This window comes from Pleurodeles waltl, chromosome 3_1 (genome assembly GCF_031143425.1).
Source record: "Pleurodeles waltl isolate 20211129_DDA chromosome 3_1, aPleWal1.hap1.20221129, whole genome shotgun sequence".
Taxonomy (NCBI): Eukaryota; Metazoa; Chordata; class Amphibia; order Caudata; family Salamandridae; genus Pleurodeles; species Pleurodeles waltl.
The window spans coordinates 932,380,212-932,401,374 of record NC_090440.1 but is presented as its reverse complement, the minus strand read 5'-3'; the positions used below and the strand labels follow the sequence as shown (position 1 = coordinate 932,401,374).

At 45.6% G+C, this 21,163-nt stretch overlaps 1 protein-coding gene across 5 annotated transcripts in view; it reads left to right on the top strand.

The window, feature by feature from the left end:
* SRRM1 (serine and arginine repetitive matrix 1) overlaps nt 1-21,163 on the top strand; it is a 657,402-nt gene that overhangs the window by 604,918 nt on the left and 31,321 nt on the right. The window lies entirely within an intron of this gene.

Sequence of the window (21,163 nt, the reverse complement as noted above, 5' to 3'; positions counted from 1 at the left end):
ATCCGTTGTATAAACTAGCATTTTTGTAATATTCAAAATATGCGTTATGTATCCATAAACAAAAGTGAAGTGTAAGTTTGACAGGCACTGACTTTTATGTTAGTTTTTATTGGAAGCCCTAACTGGTGAATTGATGCATAATGTGATGAGCCTTTGCCATGCTTTAGTATATTTATGGGGAGTTCTAATATTGGCATGCCATGTATAACCCCATCAGTTGAAACAAAAGATTTGTGTATTGACTTGATAAGACAGTTAATCATGTGTTAACTAACGTACATAAAAAGTTTATACATGTAGATTTATTGTGAGTTTTTTTAATGTCCTCACTTAACCATGTAGAAATTCTTTCCAAGTATAAGTTGACACATGAAGCCCTCATGTACAATTAGTGTATATTTCTGCAGCACTTGTAAATGCACAGTGGTATAGCTGTCCTTTCCGTGGTGTGATTTGAGCTAATAGTCAACTTCTTCATTTAATAAGACACCATAGGAGCCCGTGATGGCTGCATGTGAGAAATCCTTCTCTGGCCCAGCAGTCCATATGGAAATTGCATAAAGACACTAAAACTTGTGATGCAAAGTTTGTCTTCCCATCCTTCCCTACAGAGTCTAGTGGTCCCAGCCCCTCTTCTATAAAAGTGCACCCATATCCTCTAATTACAGCCCCTTCAGACTTTGGCAGATTGAGTTCTGAGCTGAAAGTTTTTACCTCTAGCAGCCAATAACATTGAGCTGCCATGTGGATTCTTGACCTGTAAATCCATATCCTGTGGGAGCAAAAATGAATTTATGCAGTCTTCCCTATCTAAAAAAAAACACTTTCCAGTCTGGTCATCTATGGTGTGGATGTTTTCAAATAAGTCCTGAAATGCCCCTTGGATTCTAACACGATTTATAGCTATGGCTCTCTCTAAGCCACCTTCTAGATGCATTCCACTAAGTTGTTTGTGTTCAAGAATCCCTCACAAACCTTTTCTTGAATGGCTGTTAAGAGATGGCCAACTCCTCCCAGGAGCACATCTAAAAAATCAGAGCCAAGGCACGCTCGCTGGGGATGGCCTCTCCAGTGATATAGTTTCAGCAGAACTAAAAATGTCAGGGTTATTTCAGAGCACATCTTTCCAACTACAGTCATCCTGCTCAGCTTAAGTGGGTGTGGCCAGGTAGGCGCTTGCATGGACATGTTTCCTGAGAGCTCCCGACACTTGGCAGAATCCCGCCCAAAGTCCTAAATTTGTAAACACTTCAAAAACTTTAAGTCATATCTGTGTTTGAGTGTAGTGGCTTGCTGATTCCAGGATCTTACCATCCCACTAAGGCAGAATGTTTATGTTGGGCAAGTGGCACAGCCTCTGGAGGAACATTGCTGCAGCAGATTGATTGACAGCCTTTGCCGGTTGCCGTTACGCATAATTGAACAGTAAAGTGTAGCGGGCGCGGCTGCAATGAAAGGACTGTGCCTGCTGGGCATAGATGGCTCTGGGACCTGTTGCTGCCTGCCGAGTCTGGTGAGCACTAGGACTCAGTGCATAGAGCTGGTGGCAGAGTGAGGCCCAGTATAACACTGGGTCCAACCCCTTGATCTGCGGTTGGGTCCAGAGCTTCCCAAGACTTGTGTCCACCTACCAAGGGTGTTGAAAACATCCGATGAACAGTGAGGCCTTGAAAAGGGAATGTGGGGGTGGGCTATGGTGAACACAGTGCCAGTCAAGGCCTGTGTTTTGGGCCGGGCTCCACACACAGATACTGGAGCATCAGGCCAGTACAGGTGCAGTCAGACTGGAATGACTGTGCTCACCTAAGTCTACTCTTGATTGGGGTGAGTTCAGTCAGATTTAAGACCCACCAGGTTTCTTGGACCATAATACAATGTGTACCCTGATAATGTGGACTGGTGGAGAGACTAGGCTTAGTGGGAGGGGAAAATCACCTTGACTGTTTTCTAAAACCCTACTTACGTTCATGTCCTGATCCTGGAGGTCTCTTAGCTGAGGGCCTTCAAGGAGATATCAACATGGGGGCACAGCAGGGGGGAAGAGAAGTGTCCATTCTCAACAGGCTTATAAACTGAGAGCACTGCACCACCGACCGCATGAGGTAACACTGCAAAACAACACAATCAATCATGATAAGTACATTAAAGTGGGGAGGGCTTTCATGGCTAATGCAAAGAAAGTGTCAGAATAGTGGAAATGCCCCCCTAGATGTCGTGGGTTGGGTCTACAATTAGTGAGCCCTTTTGTGACACTGCTACCTCGAGGAGATATAATTTCCCATAATTTGGACATATCCATACTGATGTGCCACTGACAACCGGGTGGGTTGGCGGTTCTGCTAATGGATGCCAAATGTTGATAAGCCTGAAAAGCCCAGACCGAAAACATGCTGGGGTGCACAAGAGTCCTCACCTGAAACAATTTACCGCATAAGGGAGGAAAAGGTAAGCTGGACTGTGACAACTGAATCACTATACCAAAAGACATAGTGTAAGTTTTTTTTTAAAATGTACAGAGTGGGGATAGCAAAGCTACAAGAGAGGCATATGGAGAGTTAGTATTGCAAAGTTGTGCAAAACAAATTATGTAGGGGGCAGCAGTAAGCAACATTGTACTCTGGGTTTGCCAGAGAGCTTCTGACATGGATTGCACCAGGTGTCACTTTTAAAATGAAAAATATAACCAGAAAGCAGATATCTGTTTGTGTTGGGTGCATTTTATGCACAAGGTATTTCCACTAATACTAGGAATGCCACAAATACTGATGACAGTGGTGTTTTTTGGTGAGAACCTTATGGCTTTAACTCCTTATACAGGTTTAGCTCATCATGGCAGGCGATCTAACTTGTGTACATGTTCGTGCAATGGATAGACAACTTATCCACCACCACCACCCAAGTCGGCACCCAACCTGTACTGTGGTATAGTGTTAAAGTAAAGGATTAGGCTGCTTAGATAAATGGTGCATGACGCACCCTGCAGACTGATTGTATTCATGATTTACGCTGCCTCAGGGACTGTTAACAGGTAAAATACTTTTTGTTTCAAGCTCATCATGGTCATAAGGTTGCTGTAATAAACTATCTGGCAAGATACTCGTCTGACCACCACTGTTTACTTACAGTTGCAGAGGGGATACTTCAAGGGTTCTACTATGGCAACACGGAGTGGAAGCTCTATCAAGTGTCATTTTTTTCCTCATAGCTAACGGAGTCCATTGTGCAATGTTTTGAAATTAACTGGGTAAATGCCTGAAGCAGACCCATCAAATGGGAATCTATGAAGGTAGTAACGAGAGGATAATATTTGGATAAAACAGATGGTATCAAAATGCATTTGGAAAAATAAGTGCATAAAGTGGAAGCGGCGCTGCTGCTTCGTCTTGGAAACATGACTGTTTGGATTGACCTGAAGAAACTACTAGCTGATACTGGGACTTATGTCACCAGCATACTGCTGTCACTTATAGACAAAGTTTCACAGAGAATGAGTTAAGTCTGCCAGGTTGTTGGCTTAGCTAATTAACTGAGGCCCTTCACACACCCTTACTGATGATAATAAACAGGTGTGAGAGGTTCTTACACAGGTGGGTACAAACCACACAGTGTCACGCCTGCTGTAGGTACATGGTCAGCCCTCATGTGGTAATAGTGCATGAAAGACTATTTCACTTCTCACCCTATTATAAATGTCACTCTTGAACAACAGAAAATGCTGGGAGACCCCTCACTAAAGTAGAAATTGTTGCTGCTATTCATTCTATGCCTGGGGTCATGGTTCCTGAGATTGGCAGGCCTGTCTGCCAAGCTATAACACATGAATACAAGGATGTTGGCAGCGATAGCTGGAGGTGTATATGGAAGTATTTGAGACTGGAATGCTGCCTGAAACGATGAGATAGTCCACTGTTGATACTAAATATGGATGCACACATTCTTAGCAAGGTACTCACAGCCTGTGTAATAGAGCTGATCCCAGACTTGATGCCCGATGGCTGGTGCTGCTTTATGTCTTTAAGGAACACCCTGTGCAACCTATGCAGGTTGTCATGTGTTTCACTCTCCACATATAGATGAGGCCAAATATGCTCTGCCATTTTTGAACATAGACCAAGCCTTGACACTTTGAACTTGAGTATGTATGTGTGGGTAGTGTTAATGCGTTGGGCTAGTAAGAAACTATTTGAGGCAGTCCGATTATTATATACTGGACCCATGAGTAGGATCCACTTGGGGTGGGTGGTTTTAAAACGCTTCAAGCTAGGAAGACCAACTAGACACGTTTGCCCTATTGCTGCATGAATCTTTTTTGGATTCACATGCTGTGCTTTATTCCGCCATCTAGTGGTTGGGTCCTGAATTCCCCACTGTTGGTAGTCCTTCTCTTTCTTGTCTTTTTGGTTTGATTTTTTTGTTGGGCATTGATTGTCCCACCATTTAGTTCCTAATTTAGCATCTCCTGATGTCATACACTTTCCCTAGAAGGTCCTCCACTTGGTCGCCATCTTCAGATTCTTTTTTTACCGCTGTTGGGTCTGTAAGCATAGCTGAGGGCTCTCCAATTTACGAAAATAAGTTGTTGGACAAAAGATTCTTCAGAGAGTACTGGAGAAGACCTCAAAAAGGTACTGAATAACAATTAATAGGTTTTTTGAACAGTTAAAGGTGAACCGGAGAATGCCCAGACTGGAAGGGGGGGGGTGGGTGTCGGAGTCATGTCCCCATTCCACTTGAAATGGAGAGAGAGCCCAGGTAACACCTAAAAAACTTACTTTTTTTTAAATGTATTTTTATTGCTTTTTATAATAGTGCAATTTAATACACTTAATAATAATATACTGTACTGAAATCCTCAACTTAACTTGACCCCTCCTCCCCCTTTTGACACAAGATTGTTCATGATGGATTTTTGCTTAGCAATTCACATGCGTTAAGTTGATTCCAGTGCATGTGACGTTTAAGTTATGGGTATAGAAGACTGTTCAGTTTCAGGTTCTGAGGTGTTATTTTCTTCTTCCGTTATGGATGCGTCTATATTTCTTACGTTTTCTAGGATCATATTCCATTGTGAAATATCGTCTCTGGGTCTTTGCCCACGTACAGCTTCTTTTAACAATGCTGTTCCCTCGGCTTCTGCCCATTTCTCCATTGCATTTTGCCATCTAGTCACTTGAGGGCCCACTGAGTCCTTCCAATGTGAGGTTATCTCTCTTCTGGCTAAAATTAAAGCGAGGTCCATGAATTTGCTGGTTATTTTGTGAGCTGGTGGTCGGGTGAAGTCCCCCAGCATTGCCACAATTGGGGAGGGGGATAGGTGTCTCCCAGTACAAGAGGTCATTTTCTTAAAAATCTCCATCCAATAATTTCTGATTGAGGGACAACTTCATAGCATGTGTAATAGGTCTGCCGTTGGTTCATTGCATCTAGGGCAGTTGGTATTGGCTGTACCATACATTTTTTATATCATATGAGGGGTTAAGTATGCCCCCTGATATATATATATATATATATATATATATATATATATATATATATATGTAAATATATATATATATATATATGTAAATATATATGTAAATATATATGTAAATTTATCAGCTTAAATCTTGAGTTTCGCGACAGTGTATATGTGGGAGGTTATCCTGGTCCATTGCTCATCTGGTAGTTCCAAACTCCATCTGCCATTTGGTTTTAAGTTTGTCTAGGGGTAAGCATGCATTGTTCGATAGGGATTTATATATTCCTGAAATCACTCCTTTCCTATCCCCTGATGAGCAGAGTAGGTTACAGCTCTCGTGTAGGTGGCTCAAGTGTACCTGTTCGCCATCTCTTATTAATGGCTCTGGTGATGGTATTATGTATTAGGAACATTCCAGGTGGGAGTGCAAATTGTTCTTGAAGTTCCGCATATGTTCGAAGCTTACCATTTTCATACATGTCGCCCAGTTATGTAATATTATGTGTCATTAGTTTAGCGATGCCTGTCATCTTGTGATCTCCAGTAATGTATGTCAGGCTCGTTAGGGGGGCTTCAGGTGTATATGGTGTCATGTTGCTGGTGCGTTTTAAATGTTGCTCATAGCAATATCTGGATAGCTCCCATTCCATAGGAAGGGGTCTTTTCTGTTTTTTCGGATTCAGTAATAATACCCAGGATTTGCGCTGGTGGGCAGTTCAGTGGGATCTGTAAGTCCCCGAGTATTGAAGGTTTAACAATTGTTTTTGCTAGCCATTGTAGTTGCCCTGCCCAGTAGTAAATTTCCAGGTTCCGGACCGCCAGGCCTCCTTCAGCCGTGGGCCTCTGGAGGGTACATAGTGCGATTCTGTGTCTGCTCGAGCCCCATATGAAACTTGTGACCATAGATTCTATATTTTTAAACACTGATTTTGGTATTAATAGTGGAATGGTGGAGAAGTAGTAGAGCAGCCTGGGCAGCCCTATCATTTTGATCAGAGCAAATCTACCGGAGACTGTCAGAGGAAGTGTCCTGCAAAATTGTATGTTCGCTCTGATCTTCCCGAGTGCACTATGTATGTTCCCGTCTAATATGTCAATTGGGGTATGGTATATATTTACCACCAGATATTTAAACGTGTTCGGAGTCCAGGGCAGACCTTTGGTGTCTGTGGGTTCTACAGTGCCCTTAATTGCTGGGAAGATGGAGGACTTCCTCTAGTTGATGGGGAGGCCGGATGCTGCACTGTATACCTCTAACATGCTCATTGCTCCCGGAAGATCCGCCTCCAGATTCTTAAGGAAAAGCAGCATGTCATTCACGTAGAGAGCAATGTGATGTGTCCAGCGATTTACCAGGATACCCTCATAGTATCCTCTGGTTCTGGCCATTTGGGTCAGTGGTTGTACTGTTATTGCAAATAGAAGGGGTGATAGTGGACAACCCTGTCTGGTACCTCTACCTATGGGGAAGGAATCGGATACTGTTCAATTCATTCGTACCATGGGGTTGGTGTACAGTAATTTAGTCCAACGGACAAAGCCTTCTTCTAGACCCATTCGCAACATGACCTGTTCCAGGTAGTCCCATCTCAAGCTATCAAAGGCTTTCTTGATATCTACCGATATGATCGCTGCTTGTGGTGTAGTTGGTGAAATGTTATTAAGGACCGATAGGAGACGCCTAATGTTTTGTGCCCAGCTGCGTGATCGCATAAAGCCTGACTGATCTTGATGGATCAGCAAGGTCATGTGCGGTAATAACCTATCTGCTAATATTCTACTGAGAATCTTATAATCAAGGTTTAGCATGGATAGCGGGCGGTATGATCGGACATCCACTGGGGGTCTATCAGGTTTCAATAATGGGATCATTATGGATTCGGAGGTTGATTGGGGTAAGTTATTATTGTTCCATGCTTCTGTATATAGAATGCAAAGTTGTGGTGCTAGTAACTCATGGAATCATAGATAGAACTCCATTGGAAGTCCATCCGTCCCTGGTACTTTACCTCTTGCCATATTTTGGATTGCTGATTTGACTTCTGCGATCAAAATGGGAGCCGCCAGAGTCTGACAGTCCTCAGCCCCTAGTTGTGGGAGATTGAGGGTCTCCAGTTCCCTCATTTGGATCTCGGTTATCCCATCTTTAGGGGGTGCGTATAATGCTGAGTAATAATTGTGTTTATTTCCTTCTGTCCAAATACTCTGACCAGTGGTGTCTTCAATTTCTAATATAATCGTTTGTTGCGAGGGGGGTCTGGCTAACCAAGCCCGTAGAGCTCCTGACTTGTCCCCCTCTGCGTGTCTGCTTAAATAGAGTTTGTAATCAAATCGGGACAGTTTAATATTCGCTTCCGCTATCTTATTTTTAGTTTTGAGTATTAGGGAGGTCAGGTCAGGTTGCGTAGGGTATTTACATTCAAGTTCTCTGAGGGATTCTTCTAGTCGCTGGAGTTCCCCTTCTAGTACTTTCCTAACACCCAGATGTTCGCTAATACATTGGCCCCTGGTGACTACTTTGAACATTTCCCATTCTATAGCTCTAGAGGTGGCAGTTCCAGCGTTTTGTTTAAAAAAATCTTTAATGTTTTTGTGTAGGACTTGTCTAAATGCTTCGTCTTCTAAGGAGTTTGCCCTAAAACGCCAAGTTGGTATTAAGGGTCTCTCTCCAGGTCATGCCAAGGAGATCATCAGTGGGTTGTGGTCTGATATGGTGCGGCTAAGATATTCAGCTGTTTCCACTCTACTATACACTTCGGGCGACACCAGTATGGTGTCAAGCCTTACATGTAGGGCGTGTGCTGCCGAGTAATATGAATAATCCCTAGTATGTGGGTTGAGGTGTCTCCAGCAGTCTGTAAGGTGCCAGTGTAGCTGCCATTTTTTGAATATTTGGGCCATTTTACATATCGGGGACTGTGGGAGGGGTGGATGTGATCTATTTAGGTCAATGTTAGTTATGCAGTTAAAATCACCTCAGATTAAGTTTGGGCCTGTCATGAGTGGGCCTATGTTACATGATATCCTGTCAAAGAATTTCCCATAGTCTTGGTTTGGGGCATATATCCCACTGACAGTTATCTCTTTCCCTTCCAGTCTCCCTGTGATCACCACATACCTCCCCTCGCTGTCTATGATCTTGTGTAATACTTGGAAGGGTACCCCTGGCCGGATCCATAATAATACTCCTCTTGCGAATGCTGAGCACGTAGTTGCGAAGATTTGATCTCTCCACCTTTTTTTCAGGGCATTAACTTCTTGTTCTATTAAGTGTGTCTCCTGTAAGATAGCTAAATGGATACCACTCCGTTTAAGGTAATTCTGTACTTTGTATCTTTTAGACATAATATTTAGGCCTCTAACATTCCAGGTTAGAATTTTATATATTGTAGTCATGATCTATTTTAGTGGTGTAATGTAGATAGATTCCTTGTTCCTGTCGCCATGTTTGGAACCGTGATAATAGTTTCAATGTTTTGGATCGTGAATTGCTCATGTCGTTACTTGTGTTTTTAGTACCCCAAAAACTAACTTAATTAACTTGTTTCCCAACTCCCATTCCCCAGGACCGGCACTTACAACTCCTCCCGTCCAAACCATATTAACTGTCTTACTTAGCATCCTATTGGTGGGTAGCGTGGCAATGGCCGAGAGCCGTCGCCCCGGTCTGCTCCCTGGGCCCTCTCGTGTTATCCCCGTTGCACAAGCTAGTGTGTTTAAATAGTTTCATTAGGGTCTGCGTCGTGTGCTTTTTTTTACTTATTACTTGGTTTGGTGTTTTGTGAGGTAGGTCGGTATTCACAGAGCGGTTCTTCTTTTCAAGGGAGAGGTCAGATAATCTCATCTGCTATTCTCGGCGTCACCGGAGGCAGGCTAACAAGAGTTGCCTGTGAGCACCTCGAGGAACCCCCCACTGCACGAGTCTATATCCAAGACATTACCAGAGGTAGGAGATAAAGGTGGGATCCCCCCACTCAGTGTTGCCGCTGTATTTATGGCTTCTCATTTCCTGCAGGGATTGGTGCGGTGGAGGTGCTATCTCGGTGATCCGTCTCCTGGATCTGCTGCGTTTTCCTTTGTGTGCCCGGGAGAGTCGAGGGCTGGTTGTCGGTTAGGTTACGTTCCTGGACTCTAGCCAGTCCTCTACTGATTGTGGAGATAGAAAGAAGTGTGTTGTATTGTCATATTCTACTCTAAGCTTGGCCGGGAAGAGCATCACGTATTTTATATCGTTTTCCCGCAAGACCAGATTGGGCCCATTGAAGGAAGCCCTCTGCGCTTGTGTTCCCCTGGTAAAGTCGGGGAAGATCATGATTCTTTGGTTCTCATATAGGATTTCGCCACGTAGGCGGGACTGGGCTAGAATGTGGTATCTGTCTTTATAATGTAGTAGTTTTGCCATTATTATCCTTGGTCGAGCTCCGGAAGAAGGCAGTTTGGTGGGTATTCTGTGGGCTCTCTCCACTGCAAAGAACGCCCTGCGGCCCTCTGATGCTACTTCATTTCTGAGCCACTGTTCTAAGAAGGCTTCCATGTCAATTGCTGATGATTCCGCTCCTTCTGGAATGCCAATTATTCTGAGGTTGTTCCGGAGGGCTCGGTTTTCGGCATCTTCAGCCCTGGTTTCCAGTGTTTTAACCCTTGATGTGAGGTCCATAAACTCTGATGATGCGCTTTTTTGCGTTGTGGCTATGTTGGTAATAGTTTTTTCATTCGCTCCTACTCTTTCTGCAAATTTCTTATGGTCGTCTCGCAGTAGAGAGGTCTATTGTTAAGTTGTCTATTTTGCGTTCCAGCGCTTCCTGTGACTCCTTAATGGCTAGGAGTACAGTGTCTAGGGTTGTTACTTGCGCTTCCTGGTTTTCATGTGGGCTCGTGTGCTGTGACTGTCCCTGCTGTCCGGTAGATGAGGTTCCACCTTGTTGATATTCCTCTCGCTTTTTAGGCTTTCCCATTGTTAGAGCTGGGGGATCTGTTGTTCTAGAACGGGTTTATTCATACAATTTCAATGGGGTCGCTTCTTGAACGTGCTCAAACACCCAGGAGATCGACTCTCCCCTATCTCCGGCAGGCCTATCTGTATAGAGCAATCCCTCTTCTCTCTGGAGATGCCAAGATTTTCCCGACCGCTCTTCCCGTCGCAGACCAGCTTAGCACCAGTGTTTAAATGCCTGATCTCCGATGCCCTCCGTTCATACTGCCGGGGTCACGCTCATCCCAGAGTGGCTCAGCCCAGTGTTGGTGTTTAAGTGCCGGTTCCCCAATGCGCTCAGTCTGCGCTGTCAGAGATTGTGCTTCTTCGAGCGGGCCTTCCCCTCCATCTACAAACTTCTGTGACTCTCATGGCCCTCCCCCGAGGGCGGGCTGCTTTCCCTCAAGTGCATCTTGATGCTGGGTTCTCTCTGCTTTCTACTCGTCCTCCGCCCCCACTTGGTCTGTGTTCTCACTGCCAATCACTATCACTGTGTGTGTCAAGTAAGCGGTACTATATCTGCGGGGGGCGCCTCTTTCCAGCAGGTCTGTCTGTGTAGGGTAATCCTTCTTCCCATTAGGGGTGCCAAGTTTTCCCTGACCGTTCCTCTCGTCACGGCCTAGTTCAGTGCTGGTGTTTAAGTGCCAGAGTTACACGCTTCATCGAGTGGGCTTTCCCCTCCGTCTATAACCTTCTGTGACTCTCATGGTACTCCTCCGAGGGCGGGCCGCTTTCATCCAGAGCAGCTTGATGCCAGGTTCTCTCCGCTCTCTGCCTGTTCTCTGCCGCCATTCGGTCTGTGTTCTCACCGCCAATCACTATCACTGTGCATGTCAAGTAAGCTGTACTATATCTGCGGGGGGCGCCTCTTTCAAGCAGGTCTGTCTGTGTAGGGTAATCCCTCTTCCCGCTAGCGGTGCCAAGTTTTTCCCCAACCGTTCCTCTCGTCGCGGCCTAGTCCAGCGCTGGTGTTTAAGTGCCCGTTCCCCAATGCGCTTTGTTCGCCTTACCGGAGTCGCGCACATCACCGCGTGGGCCTCTCCCCCTCTGCGATCTTCAGCGAACCTCATGGTATACATCGGTGGTTGGGCCGCTTGTATCCAGTGCGGCTTGATAACGGATTCTCTCCGCTCTCTGCCGCCACTCGGTCCGCACTCCTTCCGTCGATCACTGCCACTGTGCGCAGTAGGGAAGTGGTTCGATGTCTGCTAGAGGTGCCTCTTTGAATCAGGGGTGTTTCTCCTCCTCGGTGTCGCACATTGTCCCTTCTTGCCTTTGCAGCTCCTCAGCTGGGGCATCGCTCGGTCGCGTCCGCCATCTTGTGCATCAACAGATGTTGGGAAAGCAGAGCATATCTCTCCAATTTCTTCTGTGTTCCGGACTGGCGGCAGGTCCACTATGTGCTACAGGTCTTCCAATCGCTATCCCTGTTATTTTCGGCAGCAATAGGGGTCTAATTATTGCTAGTATGATGTTCTGGCCCAGTTCGCGGCCCGGTAGCTCCACACTACGCGTGTTGCTGCATCGGCTGCAGGCCTTGCCCCCCTAAAAAAAAAAACTTACTTATGGTAGTCTCAAAGTCGCAGAGGGCTGCCTCAGCATCAGATCTTAGACTGAAGGAAAGCATAGGTCAAAAGAAACCCGTGGGTCCCACAGCAAGGACACTGAAGGCTGGTGCACATAGAAAAACACAATGTCGAAAGCCGATCAACGTCAGAAGTGTTGATATCAAAAGACCCAGCGAAGTCCAGAGATGCCAAAAAAAAGGGTCCAGTGATACACCAAGAAAGAAGCCTTGACATGAAAGAGGAAATCAACCCCAACTCCTGATGCTGAAGAACAATCCACTGAAAGAGGCGTCTTTAGCCCGAAATTTCAGAGATATTGCAAAAAAGGAGTTAGAAGCATCCCTTCTAGAATTCCGAAAATTGTGATGGGAAAACAACAAATTGACAAGTACTCCAAACAACTCCAACCCCTGACACCAGGGCCACAGGAAGAGAAGGAACAAGAATGCTTCTTCAAGTAAGATGATTCTGAGGCATGGGTATGTTTTGGGAAACAGAGGGATCTTATTATATGGAGATGCAGGGGCAAGACATCAAGACTGATTTCCCTGAGAAAGGGATTGACACGTATCCGTCAAGGCCATCGCCTCCAAGTGAGACTGCAATGTACTGCCAATTGATAAACACAGCAGCTGAACAATATGGGGTGCAACTGGAGAAGGAAAAGGTACAAAATATTTCCTCCTAGAGACTGCTGCTTTCCCATTCCAGAAACCAGTTCCTCGCTTTGCTGCCAAGCATCCTGTATCAGGGAAGCGAAGCCTTTAAGGAGCCTGTAACCTGCAGGACAGTAACACCACCGGTATAGAAAAAGTTCAAACACTCCTCAAAAGGCCCTGTATATATGCGAGGAGTGGTGCCAGCAGACTCCATTATTTTGCTGCCACAACCACAAAGAGGGCTAATATACCAACACCCGGACCTCCATCGGATAAGGAAAGCAAAAAGATGGACATGGTGGGCAGAAAATTCGAAAGAGATGCAGCAACTCAATGGAGAACATCCAACTCAAAAGCTCTGCTCATCAGATATGCTTACTAAGACTGGGTCGATACGGCACAGCTGATGAAGGACCTGCTGGAACAATACCAGAAGAAAGCAGCATCCCTGGCAGAAGAGGGGAAAACATTGCAAATACTTGCTTAAGGTCTGCATTAGATGCAGCAGACACAGCAAGTAGACAGATAGAGGCAGGAACAACCCTGGACGTTATGCCTGGCTAAGGGTGTCAGGTTTCAATCCAGAGATATAGGTGAATATAATCAGCATGTATTATCAATGAGGAACAACTGTTTGGAAGTATGGTAGATGATACCATTCAACTCAATAAGGATAGTAATACTGCAAAGCCTGTGGGAGCCCGGCAATTCAGGGGACACGTACGGGAAGGATCAACACCTGTGAGAAGACCAGCAGGCAGAGGAAGTCCTTGCATCAAGGGTTTCAGGGCACACGTCAGACAGAAACTGCAGAACAGTTGCAGTACCAAACACCACTTTGTTGCCCTTCTGAGGACATGCAAGAGGCAGCACTAAATGGTTTCTTACCTGTAAGCATAGTTTTGAAAAATGACCTCACTACCAGAGAAATATGGCAGACATTTCAAGAGGCACCTACACAACTAATGATAGACATGTTGTGCCCAGAGGTGAAAAATGAGCAACCAGCTTACACAGAATGCTAAGCGCAGATATACCTCTGACAAGGCTAGAAGGCACAAAACATGAGGACCAAAGTATTCAACAAGCATATTACAGACAAGGGGAGTGTGGCAAGGTCTGCTTGGCAGTTAAATCAATGTTGATTAATACTTTTTTAAACACTTTATGTAAGGATAGTCCAGGACCACTAGTTATACTTTGTATGCTTCTGCTGTGATATTGTAGTCAGTGTGGCACATAAGCCAGTATTTCCCTTTTTAGGTCAGCACTGTGCTGTCAGATTTTTGCAGATTTCATGTCCCTGCCAACCCAGTACCCTATCTATCTCGAGACCTTGTGCAGTGTAAAAGCAGGGCAAGTCTGCATTTGTTGGAATATGTTAGGTTAGAGTTGCTTACACGATGGCCTGTCTAAAACCTCTCCTTTCTGACAAAGATCTCCTTAAAAGGGTGGATCTCCCTTTCCCAAGCCCTCAAAGCGTTAATCTTTGAGATTGGATCTGAAATCTGGGTTTGCAACGTAGTGGTCCTGTTTTTTGTACGAGAGTTTGTCCCTGTATTTCAATGGATGCTCATAGAATAAAGTGAAGATGTTTATAAAGCTATTTTTTGGCTTAATACGCAGCACGTGGTTCAAGGGCATTAAGGAGCATGTGTATTTCCAATTGCTTAGTGTAAGAAAGATTGTCAGTTTAAAGTCGGAAATAGCTGTGATGCATATATGTAGTACACTATATTTGGGACTCCCAAGCCCCCTCTCTCAACTGGTCTCCTGTAATGTATCCTTAGATGTTCTTGATAGTCATTCCACACAAACTGCAGCAATTTTTTAATTGAATGTAAGATCTCCGGGCTCTCCACAAGGGGAGTCTTTGTGTTACATGTAACAGTCTAGGTAAAATAGTCATATCTGATAGAAACTTCTAGTTGCAGATTCCTTTCCCAGGCGTCAGACTGGATCTGGAGATTTTTCTTCGAGCAGTACCCTTGCATTCAGACAGGTGGTGTTGGTAGACTTCGCGTCCGTCATTGGCGTCGTGGTTACCATGATGCTGTCGGGGTCGTATATAGGAGCCGCCTCAGCGTAGTGACGTCAGTTCTTTTCTTTACACACCACGTGCTGATCTGGAGAAGAGCTACCCTGGTCATTTTTTGACAGAATTTGACCCTTTTATCGAATTTTTCTGGTGACTACTGATGTGTCTAGGATGTCCACGAAAACCGTTTTCAATCTTGCAAAGCCTGTCACTGTATGATGTCGGTGACTGATCCGCATCGGATATGTTTATGGTGTGTTGAATGCTAATATGACCCAAAGACGTGCTCCAAGGGCCATGCACCCAAAAGGCTTTGAGGGGGCCATCCCTAAAGCTTATAGTGGCCCGGCGCTCGACCCTGCATCGTTCACGGTCTCATTCTAGAGGAAGGTGTTGAGACCGTTCGCAGAGTCGCCACCACTCGCCGCCGTCAAAATCTTCTGGTCATTCGTGTAAAATACAGAACTAGAAGAAAGCCAGGCATTCTTCGACTTAACTGCATTACTCGACTGATGCGATGCCGGAGGAGCGTCACCGCTCCAGGCCTCTGCCAACAGAGCCTACTTCTGGGTCTGTCCCACCTACCTCCAAGCTTCCTGGAGCGGCTGCGACCCCTGCCTAACTCAAGGAGTTTTGAGGCCATGCGCCTCATTTGGACGGTCCGACCCCTCTGGGGTGCCTTCCGGGGCCATGCGGTTCGGATGAGGGCCCTTTGGGTTCTGCGTGCTTTGGCCAACGAGGGTCCCTCCAGATCCGCTTCCTGATTCGTGCCTGCGCTGGTCGTACCACCACAACCTTCCCTGGCGCCAGCTAGGTCGTCGATGCTCTCAAAGTAGATTCAGCCCACGATCGATGTCGACCCGATCCTTCTCCCTGACGACCCGGAATGACATCAGCCGACGCTGCTTCCGACTTAGACAGGGTCTTCTCACCCCAGGTTGGATTCGGACCCTTATTACGCTGGGTATGAATACGAGGAAGGATTGGAGAGGATGCTGGATTCTCTAGAATACCAGCTAGATAACCCCAAATTGGACTGGGCACAAAAATTGGGTGGAGCTAGTGGTCTGGATACTTCTCCAGACGCTGACATGCTTTTTCCTCCTACATCGCTATGGCGGAGGGAGCCTCTTATTCTATGGTGGTCAGTAGAGCTGCTGAGGTCCTTGACCTACAGCTGTGCCCCCTGTAGCAGTCAGGATGAATCTCCTGACTGAGGTGCTTCAACATGGGGCTTCCACCTCAGAACCTCTCCTCCCATTCAAGGAAGCCCTCATTGATGTCCTTCTGGGTACTTTGTCCAGACCCAGCACAGGGGCTCCTGTGAACAGGACAATCGCTCACTGCCACCACCCAACTCAGAACGACCCTAAATTCCTGTCCCAATACCCCACGCCTGAGAGCCATGTCATCAAAGCATCCTCGTCATCTGGCTCATTCCCTTCCGCTCTCCCGGATAGGGAATCAAAGAGACTGGACCAACTTTTGAAGAAGATGTTGTCTTCCTCCAGTCTGGCTTTGCAGTCTGTGAACACCGCATGCCTTTTGGACTGCTATACCCACTCTTTGTGGGATACGGTTATGCAAGTTATGCCACAGATCCTGCAGGAGACGCGAGTTGTTGCCTCTCAAGCCGTTGCTGATGAGAGAAGCGGCTAAGTTCACCATTCAATGTGGACTGGACACGACCAACTCTCTAGGTCGGTCAGTTGCGTCGACGGTGGCCTTGAGGCACCACGCCTAGTTGAGGACACCTGGTTTTTTAGGGGATGTCCAACAGACCCTCATGGACTTGCCTTTGATGGCACCCCTCTCTTTGGAGACACGGCAGACTTGACCGGTTTAAAGAGTCCCGGGCTACGACTTGATCCCTTGGCCTCTCGGTTGCCCCTCACCCCCAACAGTCCTCCTTTCGCCCCTTTTCTGGCCAGGGAAGGGGCTCCCTGTCACATCACTCTTCTAGCCACCGTGTCACCCACGCTGCTCAGCCCCTGCATGGTCGGGGATGCAGAATCTCACGGGCCCGTGCGACAGGGAACCAGAGGTCTGCCCAGTCCACCCCCACCCCTGCTGCAGCGTCCAAACCTTCCTAGTCCGTACCCCCCGTAACAGTTGGTGGCATGATTCACCATCACCTGCCCCACTGGGAGGCCATCACAACAGACAGGTGGGTTTTGCAGATCGTCGAAGGAGCTACTCACTCCCCTTAGAGACTACCCCACATGCCATGCCTCCATCTTATTGCCCCTTACCAGAGGATCATCTGGCATTTCTCAACGAGAAAGTCACAGCTCTTTGCCAGAAGTAGGTTGTGGCTGTTATTCCCGCTACTTTCTGGTGCCCAAAAATGACAAGGACTTATGTCCTATCCTAGACCTTCAGGCCCTTAATCTCTTCCTCAAGAAGTTCAAAATGCTCATTCTGGCTCAGGTGTTGTCTGCCTTGGACCCAGCAGACTGGATGTAAGTGTTGGACTTGCAGTACACTTATTTCCATATTCCTGTACTGCCTGCCCACAGGTGCTACCTACGATTCGTGGTAAGTCACGAGCACTTTCAATTTACCGTGCTCCCTTTCGGCCATACCAGCACCCCTCTGGTGTTAACGAAAGGGATGGCAGTGGTTGCAGCTCATCTGCACAGGTTAGGGGTTTGTCTTCCCCTAACTTGACGACTGACTGTTGAAGGCGGACCCGCCCCAGAAAGTCGTCTCCCACCTTCAGACTATGGCGAACCTCCTGCAGTTTCGGGCCTATCCTCCCAAAAAGCAAGTCCAGGATTTGCAGGCTACGATTTCGATGTTTCAGCCTCTATCCTGGATTTCAGTGATAACTACTCTGAGGCTGCTGGGCCTCAGTACCAAAGATTTCCGGGTGGACAATCAACTCTTCATTGTATATGTTGGAGCGAAGAAAGGGAAGGTGGTGCAGAAGCGTACCATCTCCTGATGGGTGTTTCTTTGCATCAAAATGTGCTACGGTTTGGCTGAGAAGCATCCCCCTGAGGGTTTGTGCGCTCACTCCACCAGATCAACTGCTACCACAGCATTGTCACGCAGAGTTTCTGTCCTGGATATCTCTCAGGCAACAACGTGGGCCTCTGTACACATTTACAAAGCATTAATGTCTGGACATCGGGTCCGCAGAGAGGGCTACTTTGGTCGTTCGGTTCTGCAGGACTTTTTAGTAGGACCTTGGTTCGCAGCCCACCTCCGAGGATGGCATTGCTTGGGTATTTATTCTAAGGTAAGGAATCTGCTACTAGAAGTCTCTATCAGATGAACAAGTTACTTATCTTTGGTAACAATTTATCTGGTAGAGACATGTTTTAGTTGCAGATTACTTACCGACCTAACCATCCTCATCGCTTGCAAACGAATTTGTAGGGACAGGGATTATCCTTTCAGGGCCTTAGTTTTGGCGCACCATTCTCACTGTTCTTCATGGCTTCGCGCTTTGGCCTGGAAAGTCATGAAAAGAAACTGATGTCACTATGTCAAGGCGGCGCCTATATATGACCCCAGCATCACGGGGACCACAACGCCAACGACTGATGCAGAGTTGACCGACTCCACCTGACGGCATGCAAGGGTACTGCTCAAAGAAAAATCTCCAGATACAGTCTGATGTCTAAGGTAAGGAATCTGCAACTAGAATATGTATCTACCAGATAAATCGTTACTGAAGGTAAGTAATTTGTTCTTTTATACTCCATAGTCTTCCTAGCCCAGAGATTTAGAGCTTGCCCCACCTTTGAGGAGGGCTTTAAGTAACTGGTATATTGTAATCATAGAGCATATTAATGGAATTGGTTTGCTGGATACCTAGGTATTTCACTGAGGTTGCAACCCATTAAAAACCTTCTACCAGAAGTTGTTTACAGCTGTATGTGGGGTCAGCCACTCCCACTCCATTTGATTTCCTATAGTTAATGCGAAACACCGAAATTGCTTCAAACGGTGTAGCGCCTCTAGAAGATTTAAAAGTGAAGTCTCAAGAAATGTTAGAAGGAAATAGAGCACATCAGAAAATAAAGGTAATTCTTAATGTTCACCATTAAGAATGCCCTAAGTTGCCATTAACTAAGTAACTAAGTAAGTTGCCTAAGTTACTTTCGAGTTGATGTACCAGTGGCTTCATCGTGAATGCAAATATTGGGGGTCGGGGAGGCGGTGTTATGTGGGCACCCTGGACTTGTCCCTTTAAATAATTGGATCCCTGATGACCTCTTGCGATTAACCTTTATCTTTGTGATAGGACTTGTATGACTAATGCCCGTTTTAAACTCATACAATATTACTACATGCAAATGAGGTGCCTGATAGCAATTAAATTGCGTACAATTTGTCCCAAGCGCACCCTTAGATATCCTAGATGCCAAAGAGACTGCTTTCATCCACATAATATACGTTTCTGGTTGGCATTGATACTGAGGCTTGATAAGTCTACCTACAGATTGCATCTAACATTGAAGTAATGTTTGTTGGGGTGATTTCCTGAGGAGAAAAATGGCAGCCCAAGTAGAAAATGTATAAGATTTGGCTTCGTACCTGCTAAAGGACAAATGAGTATGCAATGGCTGAGTGTTTATAATTGTATTAACAATATAGTGCAGTGGGCAACATGGAAGAAGTTGACATGAAAAGGGTGAGACGAGATAAAAACCTAGTTAAAAGTTTAATGGAATGGCCAAGTATAATTCAATTAACTCTTCCACACCACCCCTTCCTGAACACTAGATCACTGTGATTGTATGTGACTGAGTATATCCCTTTAGAATGCAGTTAATCACTGTTGTAAATCATACTGACTGAAACCAGAAGGTTCTTGGAAGCAAGTAACCGAAATCAGGGTGGATCTATCACAACATAGCCAAAAGAAGGCAGCTATAGGGTTGCACTTAAAGGGTGCTTGAACGAGCCATGGATGGCAGGGTAAGTTGGTGCTATGGCTCGAAAGTGGTGGTTTAACTCATTACCTTTGCGGGAACCATTAGGAAGAGACATGATCCTCATTTGAGCAGATATTGAGGGGTGGGATGTGCAGAGAGGTGAGGAATGGGATTATAGTGTAGAATGTGCAATGCAAACAGGTTATATAGTTCTTGTTTCTTTTCAGGTTTTCATAGAATTCTTGATGTTTGACATAATAGGCAATGACTGTAAAAGGATTTTGGCATCAATGATTAGTGTAACAGTACAGTCTGTTTAAAACCATTTTTTTAAAGTCTTCCCAGCTGAACTGAACACCCTACCTGATGTATTCCTCCTTTCAGGACAGGGGTGTATCAAATTTCACCATCATAAACAGCAGCATCACCAGTCCCAGCTGATGCTTCAAAACCTCTTTGACTCCCCTTTCATCCTTACCAGTCACCACCAGCATTCTTTTGAGGGTTATGTGTGTGAAAGGTGGATTAGTTGGGTGGGTAATGTACCCCTTCAGAGCATAAGGACACCACCTACTAAATGTCACACACATTAAATCAAATAAACCTGTACTCAATCCTTGGTAACATGTCACAAAGCAGTCAGGCTTAAATCAAAAATAATGTGCAAAGTATTTGAGCAGTGTAAATAGTAGAAAAAGTCACATAAATGCAATAAAATTCCTCAGCTAATTTTCAAGTAAAGAGAAACATTTAATGAGTAAAATAAAATCAAAATGACAGAAATCAAATAAAGGGAACTGGAGGTATACATTTGTAAACTTTAAGAGGAAAATAGAGCCAATGTTAGTTTGTGGAAGCGCTGGACTGGGACTTGGCCTGAATTGAGGCCAACCACAAAATCACCTCATTTGGATGCACATGGATTGGTCTCAGTGAAAGTCTGGAAGTCAGAAAAATTCTCAAGAGTTTTTAAGTTCAAATGCAGAGAGGGACTTTGTCACTTTTTGAGAAGGAAAATCCTCTTTGATGGACCTCCACTGAAACTGTAGTTTTCGCCGTGGTGTGGAAGGCCAGATACTTGAAGCTGTGGAACTGCCACTCAGATAATTTTCCAGCCGGTGCCGAATCTCAGAAGGGCCGAGTAATTCAAAGTTTCCAAACGTTTTTAGTACCAAAACACAGGAGTGCACTTCTAAGGCTCCCAGGACCTCAAAGGAGGGCAAAGACCCACAGTAAAGTCCAGTCACGTTCCAGATGCCATTGATCAGCGGACTATTTCCAGAGGTGTCTTATTTAAGATTTAAAATCAAGTTTTCCTACCTGTTAAAAGTTTAATAGTGACAGGGCTGTTCAGCAAAGTTCAAGCCCCTGCTGTGAGGCCACACCGATTAGGCCTGAAGTCATATTTTTAATGCCACTTAAGTGGATGGAACAAGACGTGCTGCAGTCCATAATTGGGATTTCACTTTCCATGCAATGGGTGTATTTCTGCACATTATACTATGGCCTTTTAGGAAAATTAAACATGCCAATTGGGATTTAAGCCAATTTTTACGGGTCAAAGCACATACACCGGTGC